Below are 6,421 nucleotides of genomic sequence, written 5' to 3' on the forward strand. Positions count from 1 at the left end.
TCTAAAGAGGAAATGAAGAAATTCCCCATGTTATTATTTAAATGGGCCTTTATTTGGACTTGTAATCTCAAAGTTTAGTTACTTGTAATTGGAATACAAACGAGAAATTCGGTATACTTGTACGTTTTCATTAGCGTTACCTAAGTAAATCAGCACAAAGAAAAAAAAATCAACTTTAGAATGGTTTTATGTGGAATTGAAAAGGCTCTCTCATGTCATATATATGGGACGTCTTCTGCACGCCAAAATGTTCAGTTACTTTGGCAGGATTTGAATGATGAAATTTAGCATTATTGTAGCCTTTCGGAACTAACCAACAGCAAAATTGCCAAAAGTGAATATTTCTAATGTTTAACGGGTCTAAAGGGGAATGAAGAAATCTCCATGTTATTTAAATAGGCGTTTTCTTGTGATTCAAAATCTTATCTTTCAAGTAGTTGAAATAGGAAATTAAACTTGAAATTGCTTAGAATTGTAAGAATAAGAGGTGCGAGGGCGAAATACTTTCAAAAGGTGGGGCTTTGTGGTCGAAGCCACAAGCTAACCAAAAGAAAATTCAGTTTATCCTTTACCGGAGGTTTGAAATTTTGTGCGCAAAGACAGGCTTCGCTGTCCGCCAAGATGTGCGGACATTGTGAGGGAAAATGAAAAGAAGAAAAAATAGTGATAAAAAGAAAAACAACATAAATTTTATTTCACCATATATTTTCTGTTTCAATGGGCGAGCTATAACAGAGTAAGAAAGTAAATAAGAAAAAAAATACATTTCCCTCACACTTGTGGTCATTATTATTGCAAATTAAGTTTTTGCACTATTTCAAGAAAACTATTCATACCAGATTAATGCAATTTCTGCAAGACATGAACCTACATACTTTACAGGGAAGTTCGTAAAAAGAATTGTTGTATCGCAATCTTTGTAAAAAAAAAAAATACAGAATGTTGAACATTTGACGGCAAACAGAGGCCACGCTGACCGTCGAAAGCTGCGAACGCAGCCGGCAAGTGTAGAGGAGAACACAAAATCATGTGCTTTCTCAGTTGTAAAGACGCTGTAGAAGTTAGAATAGTGAAAGTTCTACACAAGACGTACTTAAACACAGTACATACGACAACGTACACACAATTTGTATATACAAATTACTAACAGAGAAAATTCAGTTTCTCTTTTACCGGAGGGCTAAAATTTTGTCGGCGAAGACAGGTTTCGATTGCCGAAAAGATGTCTGGATACTGTGGTGGAAGGTGAGACGAGGAAAAATATTGATAAAAAGGAAAACAATATAAAATTTATTTAACTATATACTATTCTGCGTCAAACGGTGAACTATAAGAGAGTGAGAATGTAAATTAGAATACTATTACATTTTGCTCAACCTTGTGGTCAAGCTTGTTTGAAATTACGTTTCTACACTATTTTTTGGGAAATTATTCAAACCAGAATAGTGCAATTTGTACAGAAAGTGTATGAAAATACTGTGCATGGAGTTGATATAAAGAATTGTAGTATCTCCAATTTTATGAAGGAAAATATACTTCAAATTGGTCCAGAAGGTTGGAAATTTTACTGCAAGCACAGAGCACACTGGCTGTCAAGGGCTTTGAACGCTACCTGCAAGGATGGATGAGAAATTGAAATCCTTTTTTTTTCCCACTACGGATAGAAAAAACAATAAAACTAGAATAGTAAAATTTCTACACGGAATGTATGCAAACACAGTATAACGGAGTAGGTTTTTAGGATTTTTTGTATTCACATTTAGAATAATAATAATAATAATAAATAAAATTAAAAAAAGTTATTACAATTTGAATTGTAGCGGAGGGTTGAAAATTTTCTGCCTAAAACAAGGTTTATTGGCCATGAAGATGTGTGTGTATGCAGCGTAAAATAAACACAATCGTTTGAGCAGCAGGGGGGAAGAGAGATGAACATAGAAATAATGAAAAGAAATCACTAATATCCATTCCAGCATCAATTAATGAACAATGATGTACGGAGAGAGCAAACAACAACACTGTTGTTTATTCCTTCACATTCGAAATAACGGTCATCCCAGATTCTTTTTTTCCACTATCTTGACGAAAGAATTGAGTATAGATTAATGACATTATCAGTCTACCTGTCCCTAAACACTGTGCATTCAAATATGTATAATATTAGTACTCTCATATTTGCGCAGATAAGGCTCATAGTTGGCGTCAACATGCTCACAGCTGCCGTCAAATTGCTCACACGTGCCGTCATAATGCTCACACTTTCCTTCAGAATGCTCACACTTGCCGTCACAATTTATAAGGTTTAAAAAATGCGGTAAGATGTAAAGCAATATAAATGTCACTTAACCAGATACTATTCTGTGCCAATGGGTGAGTAATAATAGAGTAAGAAAGTAAATTGGAAAAGTTTTACATTTCGCTCACACTTCTGGTCATGGTTATTTTAAATTACTTTCTCCCACTATTTTAACGAAACTATTCAAACCAGAATAGTGCAATTTCTACATGAGGTGTATCTTGACCCCAGCATAACTGTGGGACGTAAATCTTGAAGATTTCATTTCATTTCATTTTTAATAATAATAATAATAATAATAATAATAATAATAATAATAATAATACATATTTGCAAGAAAGTTGAAATTTGGCTTAATAAGGGAGGCGAACCACCCAGGCTGTTTGCCGGAATAAAACTCGGATCCCTAACGGCAGAAGTGCATATATTAACGGCTTAGACACAAAGTGGCTGATACAGGAATAAAGCAAATTCCAATATTTTTACTTTCCGCTAACGTTTGAAATTGCTGTTATTGCAAGTCACGTTTTTAACAGAACTGTTCTAACTACCAAAGGTAAACTTCAACGCAAACCATGGCAAAGCACTATATATATAATCAGTGACACGGAATATATATAAAAATTCATCCATGTTTTTTCTCACAAACCCAAACGCCCCCCCCCTCCCGAAGAAAAGATACCCTTATTGCATCACTTTGGTCCGATGCCTAATCGTGGCAGATAGTTTAAAATTTCAAGGGCCTTCGTGCACACTATAGCAACAGCAAAGTATATGTAAAGGAACTGCAGAAATCCGATAAAACGCGGTGTTGGCGTGCGCCACCTCGGTAGCGAATGAAGAATTTCTTTCTGTGAACACGTATTTTTCTCAACGAGATTAAATAAATAAATAATTTAATAAAAATTAAATACTTCTAAGGGAAGAACACAGCAAATGAATGAAGCGGTAAGTAAAAATTCGAAATTGAAATACAGGGCTGTGAAGTTCAAAATAAATAAACCATTATCATACCTAAAAATATCTGGTAAAAATTAAAAAGAAAACGTTGTGATAAGACCTTTGTTGTACTCTCACGAGAAGATACATACATCGTCTGGAAATTCGAGTCGATAGAAAGCACACAACTGTGAGCTAAAGCAACCAAATTTAAAACGAAATCACCACATAAGTGTAAGCTAATGAAATTCAACAAAAGAAAGCATACGGTAAATTGTGGCGGTGATGGAGGGCGCAGTTACCGTCATGTAAACAAGTCCGTCCACGCTTAAGTTTAACGGGAGCGAGAAGGTAAACCATGTCGGTGATAGATGGCTTAGTTGCCGTCATATAAACAAACCCCTGTCTATCGTGAGACCCATGTTCTCCTTGCTAGCACTTTTATGTATGTGTAAAGAAATAAAGATCGGCAAGTGTGAGCGAGTGGGAAAAGTATAGTCGGCAATTATTAGCAATTAAAAAAAAAGTCAACAATTATGAGCATATGGAACATTCCACATAAGACACTTGTTGCACTCTCAAGAGAAGATATATATTTATACCTCATCTGGAAAGTACACAGCTGTGAGCGAAAACAACCAAATTAAGAAAAAGAAATCACCACATAACTGTAAACTAATGAAATTCAACAAAAGATAGCATACGGTAAATTGTGGCGGTGATGGAGAGTCCAGTTACCGTCATTTAAACCAGTCCGTGCACGCTTAAGTTTAACGGGAACCAGATGGTAAGCCATGTCGGTGATGGATGACTTTGTTGCCGTCAAATAAAGGAACCCCTGCTTATAATGAGACAGATGTACTATTTCTGGGAACGGACACATTATATGGAGGTGTATGCCAGGTGTACTTGTCGGTGATAGTAAGAATACTGTGGTATCTTTTGTCACGTAGGGAGTACGGACTGGGGTAGGGAATTGGCGGACGAGGTCGGCACTGTCTAAAGGACGTTCCCTTTAAAGATCTCGCCCTCACTTGCTGCGAGGTTCTTCCATCTCGTGTAAGACCGCTTACCCGCAAAACACGCGCGGGTCAGACACGAGTCAGACACGTGCGTGTGATAGTAATGATCAAACGAATGTCACTAAAAAGCGCCCGGATAGGGGGACATGGTCCCCCTTACCAACCCTTTTATATATGGGAAAAAAGTCAAGTAAAGATGGGCAAGTGTGAGCGAGTGCAAAAAAATAAAGTAAAAGTCGGCAATTATGAGCGAAAAGTCGGCATTTATGAGCGAAAAAAATAAAAAATGTACACCACCTGAGGTGGCGGAGAAACCCCGGAGGTCTCGTCTAACCGACAAGACGATTCCTCCAAGCAAGGGCTAAGTCTCAACAGATCGCAGCGTGGCAACTGCTCTACCGTTCACAATACCCCGCCAGGTATTTAAGTCGTTTACAGAGGATTCCACGTCCCAACCTTGAACATCTCCTTGGTGTAACTCAAGTAGATGGGAGGCAACTGACACCCGGTAGCTGAAAAATCGCCTTTTTTTCCACGGTCTCATGAGAGCAAGGACTCAATTTTCCACTGTCTCACGATACGCTATGACCCACGCCCCGTCCACCCATGATCTTTTACGACCTCCATGTTAGGGGTGAATTTGTTCCTTTTTATGAGCACTTTTAAGGGGGTGTACTCGTTCCCTTTTATGAGCACATTTTAAGGGTGAACTCGTTCCCTTTTATGATCACTTTTCCACCCCCTACGAACACATAGAAGAGCAGAGATAACACATAAGAGTACGTAACACAACAAGGGTGTACTCGTTCCCTTTTATGAGCATATTTTTCAACCCCCATAGCAGAGACAATGAACACACAGCAGAGCAGATAATACAAAACACAGTTAATAAAAGAGCATGGCTTATTTTCCAACCCCTAATTTTAACATAGCAGAGACTATGAACACACAGTATTTTAGGGGTGTACTCGTTTCAACCCCTACGAACACATAGCAAGGTACGAACACATAGCAGAGCAGATAATAAACACAACCACCTCCAGTTTAGGGGTGTATTCATTCTCTTTTATGAGCATATTTTCCAACCCCTATTAAAACACAGCACAGATTACATAGCAGATCTAATACAAGAGTATGGCTTATTTTCCAACCTTTATTTTACTATAACAGAGACGGACATAGCATAGGGGGTGTATTCATTTTCTCCACCCCTAATTGAACATAGCAGAAATTACACTGAGAGTACGTAACACACAACATCCTCCATTTTAAGGGTGGACTCGTTCTCTTGTATAATTACTTTTCCAACCCCTATTTTAAGACAATGAATACCTATGTAACATAGCGATTGGATACGCTCTTTGAACCGATTTGGATGAAACTAGGCATATGGGGGTTTTCGACCATGCTGAGTACGAATATCATACCATTTTAGGGGTGGATTCGTTCTCTTTTACGAGCACATTTTAAGGGGTGTACTCGTTCCCTTTTTCAACCCCTATTTTAACATAGCACATAGCACAGCTAATAAAAGAACTTGGTTTATTTCAGAAATTACACTGAGACTACGTAACACACAACATCCTCCATTTTCAACCCCTACGAACACATAACACTACGTAACACACAGCAGAACAGATAACAGATAAGAATATGAAACATAGAAGGGGTGTGTACCCTTATTTTAACATAGCAGAAAGTACACTGAGACTATGAAAAGATAATACTTAACATAGCAAGGGTGTATTCATTCTCCAACCCTTACGAACACACAGAAGATCAGATAATACGTAACATTTCAAGGGTGAACTCGTTCCCTTTTCCAACCCCTATTTTAACATAGCAGATAGCACAGCTAATAAAAGAACATGGCTTATTTTAACATAGCAGGCCTCCATTTTAAGGGTGAACTCGTTCTCTTTTATGAGCATATTTTTCAACCCCTATTTTAACATAACAGAAATGACATAAGCATGTCCTCAAACTACTGACCATCGTGAACAAAGGTCAAACTCGAAAACGAAACAACATATCGAGGTGCTGTTTCCACATTTAGCAATTGGTCATCAAAAAAGTACTGACCATCAAGGTCAAAAATTAAAACTCGAAAACGGAGCCACATTTAGTAATTGGTCATCAGGTACTACATGTTCCAAAATAGTGG

This window comes from Thermobia domestica, chromosome 6, assembly GCF_964235325.1.
Source record: "Thermobia domestica chromosome 6, izTheDome1.hap1.1, whole genome shotgun sequence".
Taxonomy (NCBI): Eukaryota; Metazoa; Arthropoda; class Insecta; order Zygentoma; family Lepismatidae; genus Thermobia; species Thermobia domestica.